The following is a 16,240-nucleotide window of genomic DNA, read 5'->3' as shown; positions in this document are numbered from 1 at the left end:
TTTGCCTCCAGGACAGGCCGCGATCGTACGAGCCCCGGGGGGGGGGGGGGGGACAGGGTAGCTCGCTCGGGCGGTGTCCGCGCCGGCCGGCTGGCGCACGGGACACGGCGCGGCCCGGCTCTGCGCGATCGACGACGCGCAGCGCGGCTGCGGCTGACACACCACACACACCACCAACGCATTATTCATTCTAGCCGCTGCCGCCGTGCGCGTGGGCCGGGGCAGCTGCATCCGCGCTGCGCCGTTGCTGCGCGTTTGGCCATTAGCTAGTGTGGTTTTAATTCGTCTCTGTACACCTGGCGCAGCGGCGTGGCCGACGAGCGCGTGCGGGGGCCGGGGCACGTACAGATAGATGAACAGGGTTTGGTCCACCGCGGGAGCCGTACGTTCTGCACAGCGTGACCTGCTCAACTCAACCGACGGTAGTGCTCAACTCATCGTCTTCCAAGCTTGCTACCAAAGCCATTGCCATTCGTCTCGGAAGAAACTAAAGAAAAGAACGTTGCCATTGGTGAAACTTTTGCAGCATGGTAGCAGGTGAGTGAGACTCCCTTCTCACTTTACCCTTGCGCTCTCGACTGCTCTCTGCTAATCCTTTTGCCTCACTTCTCCACAGAGGAAGAGACAGCAGCGGCCGGGTAAAGCGCATCGATTTTTCTCTCTTTCTGTTCGCTTTAACTTTCCCAGTCAGCCCTCCTCGCTACGCCCCTGCTGGTGCTGCATGCCCTGCACCTCTCATTCATTCGCCCATCTCGCTCGATGAAGTGATAAAGAGTGTGTCTATCTCATCTCTGCAGTCTGCAGTCTGTCTCTCCCTTCGCTGCGATGTCTGCATATCATTCACCGTCCCCTTGGACTCACGTGGGAAGTGCGACAGCTACACGTGCCGCACTAACTGGACACGCGCGAGTGGGCGGTGGGGGCCCCCTGCCCTGCTCAATCTCTCTCTCTCCACACACACAGGAGGAGTAGAGTGGTTTCTCTCTCCTCTGAATACGGGAATCATGCATGCGACGTCTTTCATGCTGATCTTTCTACGATCATCGCTGATCCTCTGAAGTTCGCACGTGCGACTTGCCATAGGATTCTGGCTAGTGGCTTTTCCAGTAGCGGCCAGGGAGAGCTAGGGCCAAACGCGACGTCTAGCTGCTAGCCGGCTAGCTCGACGTCTGATTGATGCGAAGTGGTTGTCGCGTGGTGTAGTCCAAATTCTTTTTGTTGACAGTGATAATTACAAAAGCAAAATGTTAACGCTGCTGAAAGCTAAGATTCTCCCTGAAACGACGACACATGGGACATGTACTCTGGTATTATTTTGGTAATTCTATTTCTCTTTGCAAGCTGATGACCTGAGCGTACCAATATCTACTGTCTCATATATCACTCCCTCTCCTCCGATTTGATAACGATGCCCTACGGGGGGTTAGTAAGAAACCTTATTATACCACGAATTGATCTTCAGGCGCCTGTTCAGATGACATTGAACTGAAGCAGCCGGGGAGGTCTAGTGGCGGGGGTTCGATTTTTGGTGGGGTTCTTCATCGGTGAGTTTAGAGAAGCTTCTGGGAAGGGAGGCTAGCTAGGTGGAGGAGGTGGACGTGGGGCAGAGCGGCAAGGTGACGGGGACACCGCTAGCCACGGGTGGCGGAGGCTGGAGGATGGCCGGGTGTGAGGAGCAGTGACGTCTTAAGAGAGGGATGAATTAGAACACTAAGAATCTAATTGGCTCCAAAAATTTTACAAAATAAATCTGTCTCAATTTCTATCTAAAAGTGTTCTAGGTTTATCTAGTGTATATATTCTACCTCTCAAGAGGATTATAATCTACTCTAGTAAGGTAAATTGCAAGAAAGTAAATACGGAAACGTAAATAGGTACAGAGACAAACTCGGCATAAAAGATTTTTATCCCATAGTATTTATAGAATAAATGCCAACCCTAGACCATGTTGGAGCTCCACTAAGGATATGCTCTCGGTCGGCACCCGGTCATGACTCTTGAGCCACCAAGGCAATGCCTCAAGTCGGATAAGCCACCAAGCCATCAAGGCAAGGTCTCACCACTAGCCTCTTTTCCGGTCACTTACCGCCGTGATCACTTCGGAGCTTGAGCCACCAAGGCAAGAGTCTCCATGTCCGCATACACGTGTCTTGTTGCCGCTCCACACCAAGTCTGAGGGTCAACAAGCTTGAGCCACCAAGGCTAAGATGCCAGTGAGTCACCAAGACTATAAGGTATTATTGTACCTCTCGGTACAACCTAGGATCACTTCTTGATCCACTCTCTAGGCAGCCATCACCTAGTAACACTCTCTCTAGGGTTATAAGCACTAATCACACACTAATCTTGTGCTTAATTGCCTTGAATAATCACTTTAAGTACTTTGATGGCTTGGATATCTTCTCGAGTGTGTATGAGCTTCCTCTAGACTCCAGCAGCATGCCACACCTTCAAATGATTGAGTAAAGAGGTATTTATAGCCTCAAACCCACCAACTAGTCGTTTTTCCAACGGCTCAAAAAAGCGATTAATACCGGATAAACCGGTGAGAATAATAGTACTAATACTGGATCATCCGGTGAGTACAACCTTATAAACTACCTGTTGGAACTCCACTCAATATCTCTGTGAACATTGGACTCTCCGGTGTACCTTTAAATCTATCACCGGACCTTTGCAGCCTCTCTGTGTAAAATGCACCGGTGCATTCATCTTCAGAGCACCGGACCTTTCGGTGGGTTATTCTTTATTCTTTAACACTTGCAGTCGTCTCTGCAAGAAATGTTCCGGTGCTATAAACTGGTGTGCACAAACCAAGCACCGGACCATTCGATGGGTTGATCTTCAGTCTTCTGCACTAGTATTCTTCTCTACAAGAAATACTCCGGTGTTACCCAGGGCAGATCACCGGACTATCCGGTGAGGTCCTTAGCCTTCTCCCCCTTTATCAGAAACACTCCGGTGGTCTCATGTCCTATTCATTGGACTATTCGGTGAGGCTATTAGCATCTGGGCATAATGCTTCAGTGAGTACAAACTCCTCTACACCGGACTATCCAGTGAGGTAAATCTTCCTAGAATATTTTCAATTCAACCAAACTTTGTCCCAGCTGTGGTGGCTTCTTGATGTATTGTATCTATGAGACCTACTAACATATATTCTTGACAAACATGTTAGTCCAAATGACTATTTTATCATTAATCACCAAAATCACAATCATGGCCTAATAGGGTTATTTTCGCTACAATCTCCCCTTTCTGTGATCGATGAAACCACAGTCAAAGCAAGTGGCAAATAATAAATGGTACCAATCGTAAAGAGCACAAAGCCTTACTACATTGCTTGGATGCTTGTTCTTACTATTTAGTCTCTCTTTATTGTGGCTCACTCTTTCTCTATTGCCACTATCTCCCTTGATCGACTAATACAAGAACTTCTCCCCCTTTGTTAACCTAGGTGCCTCATGTTGCTTCTTGTATCTTCTTCTCCCCCTTTATCAACTTTGGCATTCCTAGACATCTTATATCTTGCTTTTTTACTTTGGTCATCAAACTTATCGCCTTTTGTAAACAATCTCAAAAAGGGCTAACATATATTAAACTCGAGGAAAAGCATTAGAGCACATGAGAGAGAGCTTCATAAATCATGATCCAATGAAATTATACCAATTGAAAGGATATCACTTGCGGGGATAATATTTCAAGAATATAGTACCAATTGAAATGAAAGCACACGGATCACAATTCATGAAACTTACACAATATGATTTAAACTCCCCCTATATGTGTGTATACATATGATAAGAGAGAGATATATGCACAACAAGACAATACATCAAAATAGAAGTATAAGCCATATTATGCATGGAGGTAGCTTAAATGAACAAATGAATTGACAATGATACCAATTAAAGTCTTTAAGCATTGCATACATCTGGAGACGTGTTGATTTCTCCATGAGACTACAAAAGATACATCTAGCAATAGCAACACATGTTAGTCTCAAAATCACAACCCATAGGATATATCCCTCTAAATGTGTACATACAAGTGTTGCATACTTGTGAGACATATGTACTTGTTATTAATAACAATGGGAATTGTACCCTATAGATTGGTTCATGACACATAAAAGATACCAATCGTAAAACTAGTGCCATGAAAGAAACTTGCAACTAATAAACCATATAGGTTGCTCATAAAAAAAAGAGAAACATAAGTAATCTACCATATAAAAATCTACACTAGTCATTGCACTATCTTAGATAAGGCAAATGCAATCCTAGATAAGACAATCCTAGATAAGGCAAATGAGCTACAATAACTGAAGGGTTTTGCATCTAGCTCCATTATCTTTTTTACTTTTAGATAGGAATTTGGATATATGCTGATCATGATCTTCATCAAAGCGCCCAATCTTATGCACTTAGCTTCTTTGCTTGAACATTCACTTCATTTTGTGAGCCAATTCTCCAAATCTCCATAGCCGCATCAGGCTTCAAGTCTTCTTTGTAACCCAAACTGATTGGGGCCCCTTTATATTGGTGATGACTTCCTTTAGCACCTAAATGAGTTAGTTCCACCCCTGGTTCTTTCTCCAAACCATATGTGCAACCACCTTACAATTGTTCTTCTTCTTAAACTTGTAGTGGTTGCTCTTGGTCTTGATCTTGTAGTTGGACTCGGTGTAGATGTTGAAGGTCTTGTTAGAGAGGCTCATGATCTTCTTCTTCTCCTTGATCTCCTTCTTGATTTTCTTGCATTGGAAGGATTTGCGGTCTTCTTGATGATATTTGAAGCATATCACGGTGGACTCATCTGCAAGCTTCTTCATCATGGTAGCATGATTATCTTGAGGAGGTTGGACATAGTTCTTGCCCTTTAATCTTGCCATGTCCATTGAGTTTTTTCATTTCTTGCTTGAGCTCATTATTTTCTTATACAATGAGATCATCACATGTTTCTACAATAACATTCTCAACACATATCTCATTGTAAAGGGGTGAGCTAGATAAATCAATTAAATTATCACAAGAACTGCAAGCATCTACTTTAAGATTGAAATTAAATAAAGAGGTAGATTGCTCCAAAAGGCCCTTAGATTGAGATTTAATGCACTCAAATTTTGCTTTAAGTTCTTCATGTTCCTTGTTTAGCAAATTTAATTTGCTCAATAATTGTTCATAATTAAAAACAAAGGTAGCATGAATGTCATTAAGGATATTGAATTTCTTAAGTTCCTTAGATTGTTTCTTAAGGGCCCTCTGTTGCTCATTGATCAATTGAAGGAGTTCATCATAGGAGAAAGAATCATCATTGGATTTATCATCACTTACATCGCTATCCATATATTTGGCCATAAGACACTTGCGTGACGACTTACGTGATGATGACCTTGAGGAAGAGTTTCTTTTGGAGGAGAGGATGGTGAGACTTTCATCACTTGAACTCGATTCTTCATCGTCGCTCACTCATCTTCATATGCTTACGAATGCTTTGTTTCTTTCTCTTGTCTCTCTATTACTCTTGGTCTTCTTCTCTTTTTTGATATGATCTTGTCTCACTCTTGCTCTTAGTCTTCTTCTATTTCTTGATATGATCAATTATTTTGACCAAGTTTTTTAAGAAAACTGGATGATAAATCTTAGCATTGATCCTCTTGATGTTCTTCTCTACTTGTAATATGAGATTAGTCATTTTGGGATCAATTTCTTTATCGGTTGATGTGCTTTGATCATCTTCTTCATAGTTCTCTTCATCTTGATCACTATTATCTTCGCTTGAGCTTAACTCTTACTCTTGTCTCCTTATCCTTGCTTTTATGTGTTGTCATTGAGCCTACTTGTTTGTGAGAGCAAGATCTTTGATGTCAAATGAGGTAGAAGCTTCAACCTCCATGTTCATGATCATTTTATAGGCGGTGATCTTACCTAAAACTTAGTTATGAGTCATCTTGCTCATGTCATGGTTGTCGTAGATGATGGAGATAATTAGTTTATATTTTGGAAGAAGAGCTTAAAGTATTCTTCTCATCACTCGAACATCTTCAATTTGCATCAATTCACAGGGATCTTTGGACCTCCTCCATCCGACTAGTGACACGTGTTGACTGAAAAAAAAGAAAAAAAACAGATATACCACATATAGCATCGTTATTATACATCTCCTCGCAATAGAAAAAAGGGCCGCATCCAACCACTTCTGTAGCCGTCTTCCTCATCCCTCCAAATCTCCCATCGCCACCACCCGTCGCCTGCTACCATCGCTGTAGATGGCTCCATCCAACTCGCTAATCTCTTCATCACTGACTCGTGTTGGAAGTTTGTTTAGTTTCACACATATCATTCTCGTGACGAGTACGTACCATAAGATCGAAGTCCCATACTCTATGAAACATGAAATTAATAACCACATGTAAATTCATTAATGTAATCATCATGCTGCCTAATATACATTTGACATCTGTGATTTCTAGCAAGGGTACCTCCGGAGTGGTCACCCGGCGATGAGGATGGAGGAGCCACGGCCCAGACGCACACATGATAGGTATAGACAAATACCAGAACCACCGGCAATAATCATCGGACGGTCCTATCAGTCTAACAGTGGGTAATGATCATTTGAGCAAGATTGCTCATTGCACCCACTGAACATAGTGGTGCCTACCTTCGAACAATCACTGTAGGAAACAGAGTGGCAGCCAGATAAAGCGTTGCAGCTTTTCTCTTCTTGCTTTTCTTTTTTTCCCTCCATCTATGAACAACGAAACTGGTTCGTTTTTGCTTGAATCTGAAGCCAATATTAATTGATTTAGTGACAACAAAGATCGAGCTTTTTCGTTAGAGCTATGTTGTCTATGGTAGCTGGTATGGGTGAAGGTGATTACACGTAAGGCGAAAAAATTGTTTTTTACAGCTATTTGTTCTATGGGAAGAAAAAATTGTTTTTTTACAGTCTCAAAGGTATCAAAATTTGGTCCTGAGGTTCTGATTCTTTTTACCTGTAAGGAGAGGATGGTAAAAAAACTTAAGAAAAAAGACAATGTGGTGATGAGGTGGAAGCCGAAAGCCGCGGCAGGGGTGGACAGGGATACCAATTGAAAACGAGAAGGCAACGAGTCATGTGTTCGTACTCAAAGTAAACTGAGTAACAATGATAAACATATGATTTACAAGCTAAACAAAATCATAATGAAAAGGGGAGAGGTGACAATCCAGATCTTGATTGTTCTTTGCTACAGAAAGAAAGACGAACCAGATCTTGATTAATTGTGCCAAGTGAATTTGTTGAGCTGGCTTTGGAAAGTAGGCATCAAAGCTAGCAAGAACCTCCAATTGCAACAGACAGTGTACACCATCAATTGGTCCATTACTTCATCGCCTTCGCAGTTGCATCGTCGAACGTTGGACCGGGCTTGTCCCATCTATAGTGTGTACAACGAGACAAAAATGATCTGCGGTACACGCAGAACATCTACCACCGGCTGAACGCACCTTTGGCCCTACCTGTCATCTCCAAGGGCGTTCACCTTCAACATACCATGCAAGTCTCACTACTACATACTACAGAACATACAATAAGTAGCGTCTTATCAACTTATCAGTGTCGGTTGTACTAGAATCAAAACTGAAAAGGTATCAGTGCCGGTTCTTAATCTCTTGCGCACGAATAATGATTAAACTGCTAAGAACCGGCACTGAAACCAACTATCAGTGTCGGTTCATGACTGGAACTGGCACGGATACACATTAATACTGGTTTCAAGCACAAATCAGCACTAATAGTTGCTTTTCAGTGCCGGTTCCAGAACCAACTGCCAGTGAAGGCGACCGGACTTGATTCTTTTCATCGATCTAATTTTGGCTCAGGCTCAAGCCCGGCACTCCGGCTTCGCTTGGCCTTATCTATTTCTCCACATCAGTCCAACATTATCTCTTCTCTTGCATCCTCCCCACCGCCAGTCCAACCTGGACGCCGGCCTCCTCCCCATCGCCCCTCCCCACCGGCCATCGCCCCTCCCTAGCCCGCCATCTCTCTCTCATTCAGTCTCTCTCCTCTCGCAGGCCTGCTCTATAGGCGCAAATGCGGTGGCCTGGCCACGTGGGTCCGGGAGCTCGAGGCCTCACTGGCGGCTGCAGCGGAGAGGGCTGCTGCCGAGCGCCGCGGAAGGGTCCACACTCAGCAGGTGAGGTCGGCCCTACCATGCAGCAAGCTGTTCCACGTTTAAACTCGCATATTTCCTCATTTAGTCATCCCATCTCATGTTGTTGAATCTTGATTCTTATTTGGAGTCATTGAGGAGGGCACTAGGCGAGCAGGAGACCCGGTCCGACGAGGCCCATGCGAGGTTCCAGCGTGGCGCCTTGCGGCTCCCTCTCCTCATAGATCTGAGCTATTGGCATTGATGGCATCGTAACCTGTATGATTGATTGTGAGATGTGTTTGTATGATCGGTGTTGATTGTGAGATGTGTTCGTATGATCGATTTGATTGTGAGATATGTTTGTATGATCGATTTGATTGTGAGATGTGTTTGTATGATGAGATGATTCGATTTGTGCATGCGGCGGTGGTGGCGGCGGGAGGAGCGGTAACCGAACCAGCTCGTTTATTTTTTTTTTTGGCTTGGGAAACCTTTTCAGTGCCGGTTAGAGGTACAAATCGGCACTGAAAAGAACTTTCAGTACTGGTTCTAGACCCAACACTGATAGTCAATGACTATCAGTGCCGAGTAAAGAGTGCCGGTTGAAAAACCGACAGTGAAGTTATTTTTCAACCGGCACTGATCTACCTTTTTGTAGTAGTGTCTGGACCTTGGCTAGGGTAGTGTGCAGTGGAACACGAAAATTTCACTAGACTAGTAAGGTGCCTGTGCTTTGCTATAGCATCCATGTTTTGGACACAGACACTACTGTTACAATAGCATGAAAAGTAGGAAGAAGAATGTGAACTTAAAATACTATACTGTTCAAAGACAACATATTGCATAGCGATAGTCCCAATTATTTTGCTCTCAATATAGTTACAAACAAAAATATTAAATTGTTTTGTGTCAAACATGACATGAATACAAAATATAAAGTGATGTAGCACATTATAATTCCGTAATTTCTGAGTTTTCTGTTTCCCCGTAAAATCTCTACAAAATCCTAGACAATGACTTGGTATGACAATCAAATTTACTTGAAAGCTTCAATTTATGTTAAATAAACTAAGGGTAGAGAAAATAAACAAATAGCAATAGCACAACTTAAAAGGATATGATCCTTCCGTATCAAATGTTTAGTGTCATCCATTGTCAGGAGAGTTATTTAGAGATAATGATTGAACATGATGATAAAATGTATTATTGAGACTAATACGATCCTGAGAAGTACTACATTAAGGTAAAACAACATCCGAGACGACGTTTAACAAACGGTACAATAGTTATTAGCAAAATAAACGGTAAACAATACAATAGTCATAAGCAAATAGTATGAAATACCCGTGCTAACATATCGGCAATAGAACCTGCAAACAATAGTCACTACTATTAGGAGAAACTAAACCACGATACAAATAAACAACGAAACAAAATATACCAACTTGCACTGTAAAATATTGTACTCCATCCCAAGCCACGTATCAAACGTTTTTGCCAACAATTGGACATGAAGCTTCCTTTTATATTTCGGATGTCATTCGAAGTCACACAACAACTGTGAGAAATAAGAGATCTCGTAAGATTATGTGCAAACAAGAAGATTACATGAATATAAATGTTATGACCTAGAGCTATGCACAGATATGACTAATCTCGTATTAAAAGATCACGATATTTGTGTTTGAAGTAGAGTAACTGGTGAACTTTAATGTTCAGGGAGCAAGGAGGACATCGTGTGTGTCGAGCCACCCATGTCAAAGTTGACATTGGTCTATCTCAAAATGGACAACACATCATCGTAAAATAGCAATCTAGCTAATGACCCTAAGCAAAGAATATTGAATAAAATACTTCGCTAAAGACCCAAACTTGAAAAGACCAACAATGACCAAGCTGTCAACCTATATTTTTAAAAACAGTGTTTCGCTATGCACAACCGAAACATGAAATGTGCATGGCAATATTAGAAATCATGCTTGGTTTGTGCCCAGTTGAGAGGGATAGTTGGCACACACTTGTTGATAAACTTGATGTCCACACCTTATTTTGCTCAAGTGCTCATATGTTTTTCCAAAAAAAGAGAATATTAGCATATCAAAAGGATGCATCAGCAGTTGAATGATATACAATCCATGTTTGACAAAAAAAAAAGTGTCTATTTTTCTAAATTATGATGTGTGATCATAAAATCTAAGAATGATAGCATGAGGTCAGGGATAGCTTGGGGCCTCCAACCGATGCTCTATCTCATCTGATGCAGATGCTATCATGCAAAGCTTCAAAGTCCAGAAGAACCAACCCCAATGATAGATAATGCTCTCAACCCAATGAAGCCAGATGACTATTCATGTTTTGTCTGTGGTGAAGAAGGCCGAGATGAACCTGCAAAAAGAAAAATCAAACCATCCTAGTTTAATCACAACACTGTTAATCCCTACAAGCTAAAAAGGATAATACTAATATGACTAAAATAGCTAGTTCATAGTTAATCATATAGGACGAAAGTCATAGTCTAATGGAACAACATTGTGTGGAGTAAAATCACTGGCTTAATGCTATAGCAGGAATTTTACTCATGTGAATTCGAACAAAAATAACAAGGACATCGTTATGTTATTTTGGAATATGCTTCGGTCATCTTTATTATCTTGTGAAAATTTTCGATTTCCGTTGCAACGCATGGACATTTAACTATGTTTCACGACTCATGTGAATTCAGACAAAAAGAACAAGGACGCCGTTATGTTATTTTGGAATACGTTTCTATCATCTGTACTATTTCGTGCAAATTTCCGACTCCCGTTGCAATGCACGGGTATTTAACTATGTTTTAATTCCATCTAACTGAGATCTATATCCATAATAAATATTGCAGCTCGACATGAGCTTTCCTACATATAATTGATCAAATATATCAAATTGAAATGATAAAGGCTTTAAATGTGAAAATGATATGAATTGTATTGCAATACAATTGTATACATGTAATAGTCTAGCAGATTGAAATTTATGTTCCATAAAAATTGTCACAATATGACGTAATGGGTGAAAGAAAGGAGCTAATAGGATTCAAAAATGCAAAGCATGAGTAGTGAAGAGTAACTGGAAAATAAGCAAACAATACCACACCTATGCTGTAAGGACCTCTATATAGATGATATTCTTCGTGTATATCTCACTTTGCTTTGAGCACTTCCTTTTTTTTTTGTCATCAGCTGGGACGACGAGGATCCTGATGTTCGCTCTGATGGTGGCTCTAGATAATGTGACGTATAACTAACCATGAGAGAACACTACTAAAGTATATTGGTTGAAGCTTCTGGAGTATAATACAAATCTTTTCATTTCCTACCAAGAAGTATTCAAATGACTGAATATCCAGCACTATTGTGGCATCATTAGTTTGCAAGAGTGCCACATCACATAGTGAATTTCAATATAAAACTGTTACTATAGCTTCAGTTGTTGAAATATATTTTTGCAATTGACCATATCGGTTAAGACATAAGCATGCAGTGCTCTAACTCACAATCTTAGATAACTATCACGAAAATAATATAAAATATTCAATAAAAAAACAAGCAGCCTAAGAAACAAATTGCTTTACTAAGCAAACTATCTATTTGTACACATTAAGATTGGGTATTGCCATACCAGTATGATTGTTGACCAATCAGGCTTTTACTTTTCCTTTTCTTATATGGAACCCCAAGTGCCCTATCAGGGTAACTCTACAGCAAAACTGAACACAAGCTAATAACTCTAGAAAGTCATTTTTATTTGTCAAGACTACAATCTCACTTATCACAAAAACTTGCTGCTATAAATAAAAGATAGACAAATGAATGTAACAGTAGCATGTAAACAGCATAATTTTCTACAAAATACAAAGTGAACCGTCAAGTGTATCTCCAATCAACAATTCAAAGATCAATAAGCGGAAATTTTATTTTATAACATAGATCGGTCCATTTAACTATAGAAATCGCAGGTTCTCAACCATACTTTATTCATCTATTCACATGCTCACCTAGAAGATTGAGGCGTGGGACGGCAGGGGAGGCACAATGGCGGCATCTCCTTCGGAGGTGGCTGTCAGCCAAACCATGGTAAAAGTAACATCAAAATTATTGCGAACAAAGATGAAATGGTCTGTTGTGTGGTAGCAATAGACAGAAGTAGAAACAAAGAGGAACTTTCAAATTTTACATGAAAAAAGGGTGTAGAGATGAATGATAATGAAGCAATATGTGAGGATCAATAAGGTGAAATTATGTTTTCTACAGCACAACTAAAACAAATATGCATCTTAAAATATTTCCAAGAATCAAGAAGTGAAATGTTTTACTTGTATAACATGGTTTTTTCCAATTAATTGTCGCAATCAGTGTTTACTTCAAAGATCAATAAACACTTATTGCAAAGAGATGAACACATATGTCTCAGGTCTTTGTAAGAGAGCAAAGCCTAAACAGTGCACAAATATTAGCTCTTCCCTTACCATGCACCAAAGCTGACCAATGGCAAACATAGTTGTTTGATAATAGTATATGCTTGCTTTGTTTAATTATTGTAATTTGTAAAGCAAAATGCCTAGGCCACCCGTAGTCTAATGGAGCAGTAGAGCGGGCCAACAGGGGAATATCAATGGTCATAGCAAAACTGCTGGTAGGACTGCCTAAAGGACAATGGGTAGAGGAGCTGCCGAAGGTTCTATGGTCCTTTCGCACAACGCTTACTAGGCCAACGGGCTTCACACCATTCCTCCTACTGTTCGGAGAAGAAGCAATGACCCCGGAGGAGACTTGGGTTAAATCCTTAAGGGTTCTATCAGCCAACAGAGGCGACAAAGAGGTGTCGAAGGATCTCATGGAGGACACTCGTCTTGTTGCGACTGTTAACTTGGCAAAGTATCAGGAGGAAACTAAGCGTTGGGTCGATAAGAAAATCACAAGTGTAACATATCGGCCTGGAGACCTGGTACTTTAGCGCAAACTAAACTATGAAACGGTAGGAAAGCTAGAGTCCAAGTGGGGTGGTCCGTTTGTCATAACAGAATCCCAAATACCAGGTTCATACCACTTAGCCACCCTGGATTTTCTCCACAAGTACTAGGTCTTAGGACTAGCCTTCGTACAACCCTTTAAGATAAGTAGGTTGGTCACGGTTTTTACTTTTCAATAAAATATATAGATCCAAAGTTATACTCTTTTCCTTGTAGGGAAAACCTTGTTCTGGGGCGCAAGGTTTTTAATGAGGTAGCCTCCTATGTAATCGCTAAAAGAAATGAGAATTAATTCCCCAAAAAAAAGGAGAAGTGCATCTATGCTTTGTTTAGCCAAAGGTGAGAGCATAAGCACTCACACATGGCTAAAACCAAAGGATGAGTCTATCTAAAAGTCAGATGAGCCCGAGGGACTCGAAGGTTGATGCCTAAGGGACAGTCATAACAAAAGAGGGTAGCAGTCTAAGGGCTACCCTAAGGTCTAATGTCCAAGGACTCACCCTATTAATCAAAAGGTCGATACCCACTTGGATGGGGTCTGTAAAAACCCTTTCCCGGGATCTCTTATGCCTCCAATATCAGTCATTAGATCAAGTAGCTAATATGCATAGTGCAACAATTGTGGCATCACAGTCATACATCATACATAAAAGTATTATGGTTATAGAGTACAAAAACTTTCCTTTCTAAAAAGTAAAAAAAAGTACCCAAAGGTCTTCAAACCATACTGTATATTACAAACCTAGGCTAACGGCCATCAAAAGCATAGCGGAGGAACGACTACCCAAAGCCACAGGCAGCTAGGGTGCGAACGTGACTACTAAACTACTCCTCATTCGTGTCTCTATCTCCAGCGAAGTCAGCATCTGCTTCCTCATCTAAATGATAGCAAGAGTGAGTACGGAAGGTACTCAGCAAGTCCTATACTACTTCAAGGTGTGGATAGATGCATAAGGGATATCCCAAGAATAAGGCTTTACAGTTTAGTTTTAAGTGTAAAGCAATTTATGCAAGTATCCGGTTATATTCTTTACTGTTTAACTTTGAAAGCAGTGTAAATAAGGTAACAAGGTGTATCTAGGGGTTTTCGGTCCTGGGAGGGGCTACGCCATGCTTCTCATGCCCTATCGTTATATCTAGTGTACCTCTAGTACTATACAGCTCTTGGCAGATTAAGTCAGCAACCTCATCACACGGACTTCTAGTCCACACACTCACTCATAAAAAAACACACACGCCTCTGAGTCTAATCAATGAGGTCATTGCTTCGCATGTCCATGATCGTGGAAATGGTTATTCGAATAGTTTTACACTCTGTAGAGGTTGTACACTATACCTATGTGTCGGTGAATCAGGAACCAGGTGTCCCCGAATCCCGAGGCTAGGCCAGCAATCCACCACGTGGTACCATCCCGCGGGTTCGCCTCCGCAAGACAAAAAAGATTAAGTCCCGGGAGAGAGCGCTCAGGGCCACAGTCAGTGGTCCCCGAGTACCCAGGTTCTCCGATGATCTGCGAAGTCTAAGTGCTGGGAAGGAAGTGCTCGGGGAGGTATACGGTGACCCCCGAGCACCCGAGTCCCCCCGACGATTAGGAAAGCTAAGTACCAGGAGAAGTGTGCCCGGGGTCGCGAGCGATGGCCCCCTGGGCACCCAAGTATCCCGAGGACCCACTGAAGGAAGTTCCGGGAGAGAGTGCTCGGGGCTGCGTGCAGCGGCCCCCGAGCACTCGGTCCCACGAGGATCCGTACAAGCACGCCCTGGAGAGAGTGCTCGGGGAGGTGAACAGTAGCCCCCGAGCACTCGGTTCCCCAAGAACTAAGAAAGGGCATTCTCGGGAGAGAGTGCTCGGGGAGGTGAACAGTAACCCCCCGAGCACTCGGTTCCCCGACGACCCAGGAAGCCCCCTGACAGTGGCCCCCACAGGGGTTCACTGATGAGGTGTCAGCCAGTCAAAGGTCCGAGGCCGCATTTAAAAGCGCGTGTGGCCTGTCACCTCCAACTACTCCCGCCACGCTCGGTGTCAGTTCTTGCCACATTCTGACAGAAGGGCGTGGGGGCATTAAATGCACGGGTCCCATCCCGTGCCATCCGGCACGTCTCGGGATAACATCGTGAGGACCGAGGCGTTCCGTCTGCCGCGCTGTTGTGGCAGGAGAACAAGACAGAGCGAGCACGCCGTCAGATGTAATTGAAGGTAAAGAGGGAAGGTTTCGCGAGAATCTGCTTGGGAAACGGGTCGATTACTCGGGGCGTTCTGTCATTGTTGTGGGCCGCTCCGCGGCTGCCCAGTGGGCCCTCCCCACGGCGCCCGTTGCCAATGCAGTTATGGTGACGGATGACCGGGCGCAGGGCACATTTTTCACCCTCGGTCTTTCGCGCAAAGGCTATGATGATGCCCTTTCCATTTATGATGCCTTGGAACTCGTGCCCTCCCATTCGGGGCACGCTACTACCGGCGGGTATTTAAAGCAGCCGGCAGCACGGACAAAGACAGGTTCAATATGGAAAAAGGCTTCAAAATCCCTGAACAAGCTCTAGGGCACTAAAAAAGACAATCCCAGGGGAAGTGGGTAGAGAAGAGAAGAGAAGATCGAGAAGCCCAAGAGCACTCAAAGCAAACAGATACACACAGACCGAAGAACAAGGAGCCCCAGGCTCTAGGATAGACAAACATTCCTGTAACCAGCAACATCCTTGAGGGACATTCTCAGGGCATTTATAGTATCCATACAGGAGTAGGGTGTTACGCCTCCGTGCGGCCCGAACCTGTCTAAACTCCAGTGCATTTACTTCGTTCCGCACTAGATCATTCCACCCCCGCCAGCCATCGCATTCATATCCATTTATTTCTCCGACAAACATATTCAGGATCATCCCCATGACCGAATCTCTAAAAAGGGGTCCCTCAGGATCCCTGCGACAGGAGTTAACCCTCCGACACTATGAGATATGCTCAATCTCCAACCATTGTAATTGGAGGAGCGAATAATACCAAGACCCTTCATTCACCTTTCCTTGCTGGACTTCTCTACGAGTACCCCCAAGTGCTCCAGGTCTTGTATAGAGGGTAGTCCCCCGAGACCATCAA

Source organism: Phragmites australis, chromosome 17 (genome assembly GCF_958298935.1).
Source record: "Phragmites australis chromosome 17, lpPhrAust1.1, whole genome shotgun sequence".
Classification (NCBI taxonomy): Eukaryota; Viridiplantae; Streptophyta; class Magnoliopsida; order Poales; family Poaceae; genus Phragmites; species Phragmites australis.
The sequence above is the reverse complement of the archived record's forward strand: the minus strand, read 5'-3'. Positions refer to the sequence as shown.